The sequence below is a fragment of the Rhinoderma darwinii genome, unplaced genomic scaffold (genome assembly GCF_050947455.1).
Source record: "Rhinoderma darwinii isolate aRhiDar2 unplaced genomic scaffold, aRhiDar2.hap1 Scaffold_996, whole genome shotgun sequence".
In the NCBI taxonomy this organism is placed as follows: domain Eukaryota; kingdom Metazoa; phylum Chordata; class Amphibia; order Anura; family Rhinodermatidae; genus Rhinoderma; species Rhinoderma darwinii.
The window spans coordinates 41,436-56,654 of NW_027464570.1; the positions used below are offsets into that span (position 1 = coordinate 41,436).

The window sequence follows — 15,219 nt, forward strand, 5'->3', positions numbered from 1 at the left end:
CCAAGGATGTTGTCGACTTTGTCTCTTCTTTCACGGTGTGTGCTTCTAACAAGGTTACTAACTCCAAGCCTGCCGGCCTCCATCAACCTGTGCCTATACCCAATGCCACCTTGCAGCACATTGTGATGGACTTTGTCACTGACCTTCCTCCCTCAGCAGGATGCAACACTGTCTGGGTGGTGGTGGACCGGTTCTCGAAGATGGCACATTTTATCCCGCTGACCGGCCTACCTTCTGTTCCCCGAATGGCGAATCTCTTCATCCAGCACATCTACCGCTTGCATGGCTTGCCCTTCACATTGTGTCCGATCGGGGGTTTCAGTTTACCTCGAGGTTCTGGAGGGCTCTCTGTAAACTCCTGGATGTGATATTGGACTTTTCCACAGCCTATCATCCCCAGTCCAATGGGAAAGTCGAGAGGATCAACCAGATCATAGAGAATTATCTCCGTCACTTCATTTCCTTACAGCATGATAACTGGGTACAGCTTCTTCCATGGGCCGAGTTCTCGTACAACAACCACACAAGCGAGTCCACCACTTCAACTCCGTTTTACATTGTATACGGTCAACATCCTAGAGTCCCTCTTCCAGTGTCTACTACTTCTCAGGTACCCGCTGCTGACTCTGTATTTGGGGACTTCCCGTAAATCTGGCAACAGACCCAGGTATGAAGCGAAAAGCGGATACAAGAAGAGAGCTGCCGCAGTATCTTCCAGGTACCAAAGTCTGGCTGTCCTCATGGAACATTCGTTTGAGGGTGCCTTCATACAAGTTTGCTCCCAGGTTTCTCGGTCCTTTTGAGATTCGGCAACAGATTAACCCTGTCTCCTATAAACTGCGGCTGCCTCCTACCATCAGAATCCCCAACTCCTTTCATGTGTCCCTCCTGAAACCAGTGGTCCTGAACTGCTACAGCAAGACTTCCTGTTCCACAACTGCTCCCAGCGGTTCTTCTGATGTGTTCGAGGTGAGGGAGATCCTGGACTGCAAGAGGGTAGGAGGAAGGACTTTCTATTTGGTGGACTAGAGAGGGTTTGGTCCTGAGGAGAGGTCCTGGGAGCCGGAGGAGAACCTTGATGCCTCTGCTCTTGTTAAGAAGTTCCTCTCTCGCTCTAGTCCCAAGAAGAGGGGGCGTAAGAGGGGGGGATACTGTAGCGTCCAGGGCCATCGGGTCCACTCACCTGACGCCCGCAGCCATGGATCTGTGAGCGCTGGTTCCCATCTCCTTCCCAGGAGACGCCAGCGCTCACTTCTGGTACGATCTGCTCTGTCCCGTAGGGTGCGCGCGCACGCTCGTGCCCGCTCTTAAAGGGCCAGCGCACGCACATGTAGGAAATCACCATCATCAACACACATGATTTCCTGGACTATAAGAAGGGCCCAACCCATCTGATCCTTGCCTGAGCATTGTTAGTATACCCCAAGTCTGTCTTTCAAATGGTCCCTTACTGTTTCCCGTTCCAGTTGTTCCCGTGCCCTGTTACCCGTTCCTGTATCCCGTACTGTCTTCTTGTTCCTGTGCCTACTAGTTGGAGTCGTGTCTACTGCACCTGTGTCATCCGCCACGTCCTGTGTTAAATACCTCCATCCGTGCCAGAGCTGCGGCCACTGTCTGGACTATCCGGTTACCCTTGTGCGGGACTATGTATTTCTGGGGTTCCCTGTTGTTTGGCCAGCTGCCTCGCTGCTATGGCGGTGCGGCCTGGTGGGTCCACATACCCACAAACCGTGACATCACATAATGCAGTTAGAACACTGCTAATAACTTTTAGTCCCCGCATAACCCCTTTAAGATGCATTGTGTACAAGCAGTGAATCCACCGCACCTGGCCACGTTTTAACCTCCTTATTCTCTCTCCTCCTCTTGTAGGTGTTGGTCCTGAGCCTGGTACTTGGAACCACCATGATTTTCTTAGTGACCCGTATCTACTAATGTCTGGGGACTGGTACGTCATTCTATTTTATCCTAATACTAGATGTATACTGTGATAATACATCACCTGTAGTGTTACTGTCAAATCTTCCCCCTGTACATGGACATAACTATAGCCCTAGTAGCCATAGAAGCTGCTATGGGGCTCTGATGCTGAGGGGGGCACCTTTGGTTGCCAAAACTTCATTAGTTTTTGTAAGGGAAGATCTGCTTTATAGCAGCATAACCCTTCAATGCTGCCTAGCCCCTTCCACGACAACCAACGTGTATATATACGGTGTAGGCCAGGAGGGAAGTATGGAGTGGTGTCACTGACTGAGGTCACTCCATAATTTGCTGGTGTTGGTTGTATGTTACAACTGAAAGTTCACTGCGACGAGCGAAATCGTAGATTACTACGATCCCACTCGTTTAACCCCTTAGATGCTGAGGTCAATAGTAACTGCGGTAACTAAGCCATTAGAAAGATGGGGGTGGCCATCTCTGACAGCCCATTGCCCCCCTGCGATTGCGGGGTGCCGATGGTTGTCATTGCAGCTTGGAGGACTAATGTAGGCCCTCAGGTCTGCCATCTTTGCACCCCTGGCAAGGCTTAATAAGAGCAGGTAAAGAACACGATATACTGCAATACATTAGTATTGCAGTATATCATGCAAGCGATCCAATGATTGCTGGTTTAAGTCCCCTAGAGGGCAAGTAAAGAAAGTAAAATACAGTTAAATTAAGTTTATATATATATATATATATATATATATATATATATATATATATATTTATATATAAAGTTAAAATATTTAAAGTTTAAAAAAAAGCAATGTAAAAAAAGTAAATTAACATAACTTGTATTGCCACGTCCGTAAAAGTCAGAGATATAACAGTATAACATTATTTAACCCACATGGTGAATGCATTAAAACAAACAAAAAATGTCAAGGGCAGAATCACTGTTTTTTGGTCATCTCATCTCCCACAAACAATGGAATAAAAGATGATCAAAAAGTCTCATGAACCAATAAAAACGACAGCTCGTGCCACAAAAAAACAAGCCCTCACACGGCTGCAGCGACGGAAAGAAAACAAAACGTATGGCTCTCAGATAATGGCGAAACAAAACCGCGCGGTGATCTCCATAAAAACTAAACCCAAAAAACAATGGAGAAATCTGCTTTTTTCCTATTTCACCCCACAAAGAAAGTTCTTTCAGTTTCCCATTTCATTAGTACAATAAATGGTGCCATGAAAAACTACAACTCGTCCTGCAAAAATCAAGCCCTCATATGGATATATCAACAGAAAAATAAAAAAGTTGTGGCTTTTGGAAGGTGAGGAGGAAAGAACAAAAATAAAAAAATTCAAAATGGCTGCGGCAGGAAGTGGTTAAGGTCTGATCCCCACAATTGTATTATGGCTCATTGCAGGAGGTGTATATTTAGGGCTTACTAACGGGATTGTATCTTGGCATTTGAGATCAGAAAAATAAAGTAATGGGGGGCTCATTTTTTACTTTGCTAGAGCACGCCCTATCTATCTGCCTCTCACATATCCGTCTCATTTATATGCGAAGTTCTGCAGCTTTTTCTATCACTATGTAGTTGGCTTTGTGAAATTTTATTTTTGTGCTGATTTGGGTTGAAAGCTAAAATTAAAAAGTTATTTTCAGTCAGTTGGTTTGGTGTAAATGTCTGTCACAATACGGCCCTCATCCAGTGTCATTTGTACATCCAGATAGTGCAGCTTAATGTCGCTGATTGTGACCCCCAGCGATCAGATTTAATCTGTGATGGAACTTGAGAAGTGTTGAATTCCCCTGCAGCGCCACTACAGGAGAAACTAAGCATTACACAGTGAAATCAATAAGAGACTTGTCCTTTCTTAACTTAGAATTCCCCAATAGGGTATTTACAATGGGTTTCTTATACCAGACAACCTCTTTAGGTTATAAAGGATTCTTATTTACTCCAGAACCATCTAGTTTTAGAAAAATAAAGTTACATTTCCACCTCTCCATGGTGGTAATCTGTTACTAAGACTTTTACTTAGATGAATTGTGTGCTACAACATTTACTAAACAATTATAGAGAAACATTTACTAAACAAATATTAGAGATTTTCAGCTGCAATATGTAAATATAAAAAAATGTAATATATATTTATTTATTTATTTGGAGGCTTTCCTGCAGTGATTGGTATAATGCAGAGCAGGGGACCGTTTATGACATACCGTAAGCATTATGACATCACTGCAGGCAGTGATGTCATCAGAACAATGGAGGGTGTGGCATCTATAGCAGTGACATCACAATGGCGTGAAGTTCTAAGTACCCCAAGCGCGGTCACATCAGTGCCATATCTCGAGTTGATGCTGATGCTGAAACTTCACTTGGTTTTTCAAAGAGCGAATTTGTGCTACAAAGCGACTACTACATCATCTGTTCAGAGCACTTAAACACCAGTGCAACTTCTGAACATCGTGGTAGATTCCCTCTTATTTGAGGAATCCCGTTTTTCCATTGTTCCTGAATTTAAACATCAAGCCGCCTGCTACAAGGAACAATGAGTTACCGAGAACTCTTGCAGCTTGCAATAGACGAAAGTTCCCGGATAAATCAAGGTAAGTGGAACTTGTTATATCAGATACATTTAGACTAGTTTCACACAAACGTGTCCGTTTTGCGTCCGCAAAAAATGCACCATTTTTCAGTTGCAAAAAGGGATGATTATTGGCTTTCGGACCAAGGGCGGCAGTATTTCTGAAACAGCGCAGTTTGTGAACTGTTCGCGTGCTGCTGTGGTGACAGTGTATCGTGAGTGGACAAATGGCACCATTGGGAATAACGGACATGGAAACTGCAGAGCACCACGTGCCATGTATTTGAGAGGTGAACGTTGGCTACCAGACGTGTGTCTAATACAACAGTTCAGCGAACCCGACTGCGTATGGGGCTCCGAACCCGACGGATGGTCACTGCTCCTATGTAACAAAGGTGCATCAGAGAAAATGGCTTCAATTTGCACGGCAGTATTGGTCTCAGAGCACCGATGATTGGCAAAGGGTTGTCTTCTCCCATAAATCACGTTTTCTGCTTCATCGAAAGGATGGACTTTACAACCATTGCTGGAAAAAGCTGGCGGCGACGTCAGCGTCTGGGGTATTTTTCCATGGTATTCTCTGGGCCACTCATCTTTATGGAAGGCTCTGAACCGATTTAGATATGAATCCATCGTTACAGATCATATCCACCATACATGCTGATTGTCTTCCCTGGAGCAAATGGAAACTTAAAGCAAGACAATGCGACATGTCACACGACTATAAATGCCCGACAGTGGTTGGAAGAGCACGACCAAGACTTCCAAGTACTTCCCTGGCCCCCTATTTCTCCAGACTTGAACCCAATTGAGCATCTGTGGGACCACGCCAATCGTGTTGTTCGCTTTATGGATCCTCCCCCACGCACCCTCCAGTAAATGTGGGATGTATGGAGTCAGCGAGGCTCCACATATGAGACCACTGACCAGCACCTTATTGAGTCACTCCCAGCCCGTCTACTGCTGTCCGTGCTGCACACGCCGGTTACTCTGGATATTAGTAGTAGTTATAATAATGTGACTCGACTGTGTATATATTCATAGTATCAAAACGGTTGTCCAAGATTAGAAAAACATGGGAGCTTTCCTCTAGAAAGAAGGCCACGCGAGTCCATAGGAAATGTCTGGTATTGATCTTTTTTCACATTTTTTCTGTACATAATTAATATATGTTATACACATTGTTTCACATCTAGGCATTGCTGATGGAAGATTAAGATCTGGACATAGAAGGCGTCAGAGTGTGGAGCAGGATGAAGACCATGACAATGTCCCCGACAGGAGACGAAGACGTGGTCAAGTTCCACCGCGCCGTAGGTTGCAGCAAGAAGGAGCGGACAGAAGCCGGTCCCCATTACGACCTGAGCCAATAGAACAGTCTGAAACGACAAGTGGCCGTCGTATTAATAGTGAGACCGAGCTCAGAATTCCTGGAGAATCCCAGCCTGCGTCTACTCCATCAACTACTCAGGAGAGATCCGAAAGGCTGGAGGAACCAACACAAGACCCCAGCACCAGTGAGCCGCTACCAAACCTGCAGCCGTCCAGAGAAGGAAGCAGATCTCCTCAGCAAACATCTAACAGGCTGGTGGAGCCAACACCAAGCACCAGTCAGCTGCTTCCCAACCAACAGTCGACAACAGAGACCACAGACAGCAGACCTGTGCAGAGAAGACAACGTCGGCGAGGCAGGAGAGGCAGGCAGATTGATAGACTCCCATCTCGAACCTTTACTGAAAACGAAGACATCCAGTCCTGCACTATATGCCTAGAGGACTATGAGATTGGAGAGCAAGTCACCGTTCTGCCATGTTCTCACATATTCCATCTGCCTTGTATTGCACATTGGATCCCGACAAATCCATGCTGTCCCTTGTGCCGCGTCCATGCCTTTCAAAGAAAGAGGAGGAGATAAGTACCAACAGCTGTGGTACAGAAGAAACACCAGCAGTACAGGTATGATCACTGACATCTATAGTATTTTTGTGAAATCATGGCTGGAGCTTCGGCACCAGTATATTGCTGAGTGATTATCGTCTGGTCTGATTATTTTTTGTTTTGTCTACAGTACCACCTAGTCTTCTTCATCATCTTCACCTTGGACGCCAGAATCTCAATCTGCACAGAGACCTAATAATAAAAGATCCCTGATGCCGTTTCCCAGAATCCATTTATGTGATACTGGAATTTCCCTTCGGGGATTAATAAAGTTATCTTATCTTATTTTATGCCTGGGACTCCCTTCTATCTTGGATATTTCATATTCCATCTCGGTTGGATTGGCGTTTCGACTACTACTACATTTTGGCCTAAGACTTACATTACGCCTTAAAACTGGTGAGAATGGTGGCGTTCCCATGTTTACATAGGAGCAATGTAGGCCCCAAGATTACAATATTTAGGGTGATTGATATATATTGTAAAAATAAAAAGCACAGAAAAATTACTCTTTTTTTAGGGTATGTTCACAAAAGAAGTGCAAGTCACTTCTTGGGCCACTTTTGGAGCCGTTTTTCCTAGACAATATTGAAAACAGCTCCAAAAACGGCCGTAAATAAACGCTGAAAACCTTGAAAACAGCTCTGTATTTTCAGATATTTTTGAGTTTGCGTGTGAACATACCCTAATTTCCATCAATGTACAAATGAATAGAAATGAATTACTAACATATACACCATCCAGACATAACATTAAAACCACCTGCCTTGTGTAGTCCTCCTCGTGCTGCCATAATAGCTCTGACCCGTTGGGACATGGATTTCAGAAGATCTTTAAAAGTGTCCTGTGGTATCTGGCACCAAGACGTTAGCAGATCCTTTAACCCCTTCCTGCTCCTTGACGTTCTATTCCATCATGTTATGGCAACAGGAGGCCTAACAATGGCCTCCGGGTTTGTCATCTACGGAAGCCTAGTTTGTCCTGCCTTAGGTTTGCTGTCAGTGAGTAACTGACAGCACTTTTACACTGCACTACGCATGTAGTGCAGTGTATTAGAATAGCGATCAGGGATTCCTGACTTCAAGTCACCTAGATAGACAAAAAAAAAACAGTTGTATAAAAAACCTTTTTTCAATATTAAGTCCTTTATTTAAAAAAACAAATTGTTAATTAATAACTATTTTGTGTGGTATAACCATCTGCCTTACACCACATTTTCTGTAATTTTTTCTGTTTTTCACTGAATGTATCAACCAAATTTTACCACTAACATAAAGTTCAATGTGTCACCAGAAAACAGTCTCAGAATCACTTGGATAAATAAAGGCATTCCAAAGTTATTACCACATAAAGTGACACATGTCAGATTAGACAAATGGGCTCTGAGCCTTAAAGGGAATGTGTTGCCAGCAAAACATGTATTTTTTTTTTTTAGATAAACAATTAGTGCATAGGTGATTAAACATTGTTCTAATTTTTTTTATTTTTTTCACGAGTCAGGAAATATTATAAATTAGATTCTAATTTATAATATTTCCCATTGCTGGTCACTAAATGGAGCCATTCCCAAAATTGCAGCATTGCATGTGGTAAAGCAACCACATTGCTTTTTGCTGCAAAATTGGGAAAAACTCACTCGCTCTAGTGAGCTCTCAGAATCCCCCCCCCCTTTATCCTGGCTAGTGCCGGGAGAAATGAGGGGTTTGAACGGTCTAACCTCCTACACTGTGTGTCACCATTTTTTGCGCTAACACACAGTGTAGTAGGTTTACATACAGTAGTAAACACACACTAAAACACGTACATACACAGAAATCACTTACCTGCTCCAGTCGCCGCCGCTCCCTCCGGTCCGTCCTCTCCGTCTGCTGCCGCTGCTCCATGTGCACAAGTCCGGAAGCCGCGACCGGAACTAGTAATCTTACTGTCCGGCCGCGACTTCCGGTCCACAGTAAAATGGCGCCGGACGGCGCGCATTTCAACTTGGACTGTGTGGGAGCGGCGCATGCGCCGTTCACACAGACGGCGTACACCATAGTGACTGCGAACGGGCCCCGTTCGCAGTCCCTATGGGACTGGAGCTGCCGTATATTACATGTCTGTATGTGTCGTTAATCGGCACATACAGAAATGGAGTAAAAAATGGCAGCCCCCATAGGGAAGAAAAAGTGTAAAAATAAAAAAAAAGTGAAACACAAACACACAAATAAATATAAAAGTTTTTAATAAAAGACTAAAATCAAACTGATGTTAGAAATTTTTTTTTTGGTGACACTGTTCCTTTAAGGCCCAACCTAGGCTTCGTCATTAAGGGGTTAAGTCCTGTAAATTGTGAGTAGGGGTCTCCATGGATTGGATTTGTTTTTCCAGCACATCTCATAGATGATCGATTGAATTAAGAATATGGAGGCCAGGTCAACACCTTGAACTCTTTGTCATGTTCCTCACATCAGTCCTGAACGATTTTTGCAGTGTGGCGGGGGCATTATCCTGCTGTAAGACAGCACTGGCATTAGAGAATACCTTTACCATGAAGAGGTGGATTTGTCTGTAGCAATGTTTAGGTAGGTGGTCTGTGTCAGAAAACAGCATGGGAATATCAAAATAACCACCATAAGTTCCCCATAGAAAATTGTGCCATAATCTGTCAAATCAGATGAAATTCTAGTGTTGGGTCCCAGTGACTCCAACTGAGGGGCTTGCATTTATAAAAAAAAAAAAATCATTATTAGTTTTTAGCATTGGATAAAGCAAAGGAAAAACAACAGGAACCTCTCAGAGGAACCTCTCAGAGAGCGGCGCTGTGCTCCGTATACTGCAGGAGCAGTAGTACAGCGAGTACATAGAGTACAGCGGGGCCGATCACATGACGAAGAGTCGTGTCGTCACCAAAGAAGACTGTACAACTAGACTTCCGGTTCCTCATCAGCGCTATACAAATCTATGAAAATCTCAGAAACAGCACCAAGGGGGACGGGAATGTATATTAGCGAGTTTACTCACATGTAGCATCTATGGCCGCGGGCCGTCGGTTCCACTCACCTCCTGACGCCCACAGCCATGGATCTGTGAGTGCTGGTCCCCATCTCACTTCCGCTCCGGTCCACCAGGGTGACGAATGGAAGACGGCATTTAACACCCGTGACGGGCACTATGAATACGTAGTGATGCCCTTCGGACTGTGTAACGCTCCTGCAGTGTTTCAGGAACTCGTTAATGATATCTTCCGAGATCTCCTCTATATCTGTGTTGTTGTTTATCTCGATGATATTTTGATTTTCTCCCCAGATCCGACGACTCATCGGAGGCATGTCCGTCAAGTTCTACTACGATTAAGGGAGAATCATTTATAGCCAAGCTGGAGAAGTGCGTCTTTGAGAGGAGTTCTCTGCACTTCCTGGGCTACATCATATCGGATCAAGGTCTCAAGATGGATCCTGAGAAAGTGAGAGCTGTCCTGGAGTGGCCACGTCCTCAAGGTCTGAGGTCCATACAGCGTTTCCTGGGATTTGCCAATTTCTACCGGCAGTTTATCCCAAACGTCTCATCACTGACATCTCCTATTTCCAGCCTTACCAAGAACGGTGTGAACGCCAAGGTGTGGACCCCAGAGGCAGAGTCCACATTTTTTAGTCTCAAAAAAGCCTTTACTTCTGCCTCGATCCTCTATCATCCTGACGTATATATACAGTTTTCTTTGGAGGTGGACGCCTCTTATGTTGGTGCAGGCGCACTTCTGTTCTAGAGGAGCCCCAAAGGAAAGGCAGTAGTATGTGGCTACTACTCAAGACTTTTTTCTTCTGCAGAGCGCATTTACTCTGCTGGGGATCAGAATCTACTGGCCATCAAATTGGCTCTGGAGAAGTGGAGACATCTGCTGGAGGGCGCAGCTCACCCCATCCTAATCTACACGACCACATGAACCTCACCTACCTTCAGTCCGCTCAACGACTAAATCCCTGTCAAGCCAGGTGGCCGCTGTTCTTCACCCGTTTACAATTTGTGCTCCACTACCGTCCCGCTGACAAGAATGTGAGGGCCGATGCCCTGTCCAGGTCATTTGAAACGAATAACACGGTGGAGTCTCTTCAAACTATCATAGACCCGTCCTGCATTATCACTGCCAATCCTTTGCAGGTTAGAGACATCCCTCCGGGGAGGACTTTTGTTCGATTAGCAGGCAGGAGAAGAATTCTCCGATGGGGACACAGTTCTAAACTGGCTGGGCACCCTGGTGTTCGTAAAACCCGAGACCTGATTGCTCGTCACTTTTGGTGGCCCACGCTGCCCAAGGATGTTGTGGACTTTGTCTCTTCTTGCACGGTGTGTGCTTCTAACAAGGTTACTAACTCCAAGCCTGCCGGCCTCCATCAACCTGTGCCTATACCCAATGCCACCTTGCAGCACATTGTGATGGACTTTGTCACTGACCTTCCTCCCTCAGCAGGATGCAACACTGTCTGGGTGGTGGTGGACCGGTTCTCGAAGATGGCACAATTTATCCCGCTGACCGGCCTACCTTCTGTTCCCCGAATGGCGAATCTCTTCATCCAGCACATCTACCGCTTGCATGGCTTGCCATTCACATTGTGTCCAATCGGGGGTTTCAGTTTACCTCGAGGTTCTGGGCTCTCTGTAAACTCCTGGATGTGATATTGGACTTTTCCACAGCCTATCACCCCCGGTCCAATGGGCAAGTCGAGAGGATCAACCAGATCATGGAGAATTATCTCCGTCACTTCATTTCCTTACAGCATGATAACTGGGTACAGCTTCTTCCATGGGCCGAGTTCTCGTACAACAACCACACAAGCGAGTCCACCACTTCCACTCCGTTTTACATTGTATACGGTCAACATCCTAGAGTCCCTCTTCCAGTGTCTACTACTTCTCAGGTACCCGCTGCTGACTCTGCATTTGGGGACTTCCTGTAAATTTGGCAACAGATCCGGGCATGAAGCGAAAAGCGGATGCAAGAAGAGAGCTGCCGCAGTATCTTCCAGGTACCAAAGTCTGGTTGTCCTCATGGAACATTCGTTTGAGGGTGCCTTCATACAAGTTTGCTCCCAGGTTTCTCGGTCCTTTTGAGATTCGGCAACAGATTAACCCTGTCTCCTATAAACTGCGGCTGCCTCCTACCCTCAGAATCCCCAACTCCTTTCATGTGTCCCTCCTGAAACCAGTGGTCCTGAACTGCTACAGCAAGACTTCCTGTTCCACAACTGCTCCCAGCGGTTCTTCTGATGTGTTTGAGGTGAGGGAGATCCTGGACTGCAAGAGGGTAGGAGGAAGGACTTTCTATTTGGTGGACTGGAGAGGCTTTAGTCCTGAGTAGAGGTCCTGGGAGCCGGAGGAGAACCTTGATGCCTCTGCTCTTGTTAAGAAGTTCCTCTTGCTCTAGTCCCAAGAAGAGGGGGCGTAAGAGGGGGGAATACTGTAGCGTCCAGGGCCATCGGGTCCACTCACCTGACGCCCGCAGCCATGGATCTGTGAGCGCTGGTTCCCATCTCCTTCCCAGGAGACGCCAGCGCTCACTTCTGCTACGATCTGCTCTGTCCCGTAGGGTGCGCGCGCACGCTCGTGCCCTCTCTTAAAGGGCCAGCTCACGCACATGTAGGAAATCACCATCATCAACACACATGTTTTCCTGGACTATAAGAAGGGCCCAACCCATCTGATCCTTGCCTGAGCATTGTTAGTATACCCCAAGTCTGTCTTTCACTTCAGAGACTGTGCACGCGTGATCGGGTGCACACAGCTCTATGCCCTGGCTGTTGCTAACAGCCATGGGCACTGGGCAGAATGTCAGGGGTCAATCTTTTGGCCCCTGAACATGTGATCGCTGTGACAACCAATCACAGCGATCACATGCATTTCTGCATAGAAAACAGTGTGCACTCGATCGCGTGCACACAGCCCTGTGCCCACGCTGTTACCAACAGCTCTGGGCACTGGGCAGAGTATCCGGGACCAATCTGATGGTCCCTGAACATGTGGTCACTGTGAAAACCTATCACAGCGACCACATTTGTTTTATTTTGACTTTTCTGGCAGTAAATCTCCTGCCTCTTTTCTTCTCCTCAAACATTGTTTCAGTTTGAGGAGAAGAAGAGACTCGGGAGAATTGCTGCCAGAAGAATACTGTGAAAAAAAAATACAGTTACACTCATAAAACATTCTCTGTATAGATAGATTTCTATCTATCTATACAATCTATCTATCCATCTATCTTTTTTTCTATCTACCTTTCTTTTATTCTATTAGAATAGGCAGGTAGGGAGTATATAATTATATATATATCCACATATATATAATATATATAGCAATAGCGGTTTATTTTTTTGTTAGCGGTAGTGTAGATATATATAGCAGTTAGTTTGTGTGTTTTATAAAAAAAATAAAAAAAAATTTGTTTAGTTAGTGTTAGTGTTAGTTACGTTATTCGTTATGGCGAGGAAGTTGTTTAGCGCCGAGGAGGCATACGCCATGCTGTGGTCTGAGTCGGAGACCGCATCAGAGATGGCGTCCGAGATGGAACCTGTTTTAGGCAGTGACGATGACAGCGTCACTTCAGGTTCATCTTCAGGGGACGTTGTCCCTGATGCAGTTGAAACTGCAGAACATGAAAGCGCAGGGCCAAGTAGCGCTGTAGCATGGGACAGCCTTGTCCCTCCAGTCCAGGCTCTTGTATGGGCACCTGCCCCATCTTTTGGGCCTAGAATCCATGGATTTACTGCCACTCCTGGCATAACCGTGGACAATACAAATTTTGTCCAAATGGATTACTTCCATTTATTTATAACGGACGACATCCTAAATCAGATTGTCCACGAAACAAATTTATATGCCACTCAATATATAAGCCAGAAACCTTCATCCACCCATTCCAGAGATTGGACGCCAACCAATTTGCAGGAATTAAAAAAAATTTTTGGGGCTCACCCTAAATATGGGTATTGTCAAAAAGCCCTCCATTAGGTCTTACTGGTCAACAAGACCCGCCCAAGCCACCCCAGTGTATTCTGCAGTAATGCCCAGGTCTCGTTATGAGACAATAATGAGGTTCCTCCACTTCAATGACAACGCACAGGCCCCCCCAAGTACCGATGCAAACCGGGATCGGTTGTTCAAAATAAGACCGCTAATAAATTCCCTGAATAATTTATTTCTGCAACTCTACACCCCTGAGCAGAATGTAAGTGTGGACGAATCCCTCCTCAACTTTCATGGCAGACTTAGCTTTCGCCAATATCTACCTTCCAAAAGGGCAAGATATGGCGTTAAGCTCTACAAACTGTGTGAAAGCAGGTCAGGATATACCACCGCCTTCAGGATTTATGAAGGGCGGGACCGCACAATAAATGTTCCTGGATGCCCCCCTGATCTTTCCACCAGCAGTAAGATCGTGTGTGAGATAATGCAGCCTCTGCTTCACAAGGGGTACCACCTGTACTGTGATAATTTTTATTCCAGTGTGCCCGTTTAGGCATTTACATGCTGCAAGGACTGGGGCATGTGGTACCATGCGCAAAAACAGAATTGGTTTTCCACAGCAATTAGTGGGGAAGCGCATGGTAAAGGGGGACTCCTGTGCTTATGCATCCGAGGAATTGCTGGCGGTCAAGTTCAGGGATCGCAAAGATGTGTATGTGCGAAGCACGATTCATACCGCAGGAACAGTGGCAGTGAGGGAAAGAGGGGCAACATCGGACAAGCACAAACCAGTGATCGGGTCCGAATATAACAAGTACATGGGGGGGTGGATTTAAGCGACCAGGTTTTACAGCCCTATTTAGTAAAACGCCAAACTAAAACCTGGTACAAAAAAGTGGCCATTTATCTGTTACAGGTGGCAAATCCACAACTCATCTGCGCTCTACAAAAAAAACAGAGGCAGAGACACATACCTGGATTTCCAGGAAAAAATTATTGAAGGCCTCATATTTGATGTTCAGGACACCCGAGAATGCCCCCAGTCTGAGGATGTCACGCGGCTGACTGAAAGACACTTCATCAGTTGGATTCCCCCAACACCAACCAGAAGCAACCCCCAGAAAAAGTGCCGCGTCTGCAGAAAAGACGGGCACCGCAAAGATTCCCGATATTTCTGTCCCTCATGTCCCTCACAACCAGGCCTGTGCATTGAGCCATGTTTTAAAAAATACCACACTGTTCTGCATTATTAGATTTTAGTTAATTCGTTGAAAATATATTTGCCCTACATTACGTTTTTATTTTTCCCCTGATTTTACTCCAAGGGTGGGGGGTGGATGTCATGTTTGATGTTCTCTAAAGTTCATCTGCTGGAGAGCTCCATTTGCATAAACCTGCAATTTCTTATTTTAGAAAACCCCAAAAAATAAATTCCCATTCTACCCCTAGATGAATATTTTGGGATTTCGGCTTCAAGAGCAGATATTTTGGACGTGTTATAGAAACTCTGTTGAGTTTTGTAAAACCAGCTTTGAAAAAAAGTGATTTGTGAAATAAGCTTCTTCTATCGTCCGCCCTCCTACTTCTCTATGTGATAATAAGGCCCACATATTTGGTATCCCCATGCACGGGAGAAGTGGAACAATGTGAAAGGAGATTAATTTTGTCCGTGGTCCATACCGTGTGTGAAAAATGCTGGTATAAACTGACGCAATTGCTAAATTCTTGCATTTTTTTCCAATTTTGCCCACTTTAGAGAAAGAAATAAAAATGATATATACTGACAAATGCCACTAAAACAAAGCCCTATCTGTCCTTTAAAAA

The 15,219-nt window shown here is 45.3% G+C and overlaps 1 long non-coding RNA gene across 1 annotated transcript; it reads left to right on the forward strand.

Annotated features, from left to right (window-relative positions):
- Positions 1-1,870: 1,870 nt before the first annotated feature.
- On the forward strand, positions 1,871-6,682 carry LOC142734958 (uncharacterized). Its single transcript, XR_012880482.1, has 3 exons — positions 1,871-1,948; positions 5,721-6,480; positions 6,593-6,682. It is a non-coding gene; the product is annotated as an uncharacterized LOC142734958 (long non-coding RNA).
- Positions 6,683-15,219: the final 8,537 nt, after the last annotated feature.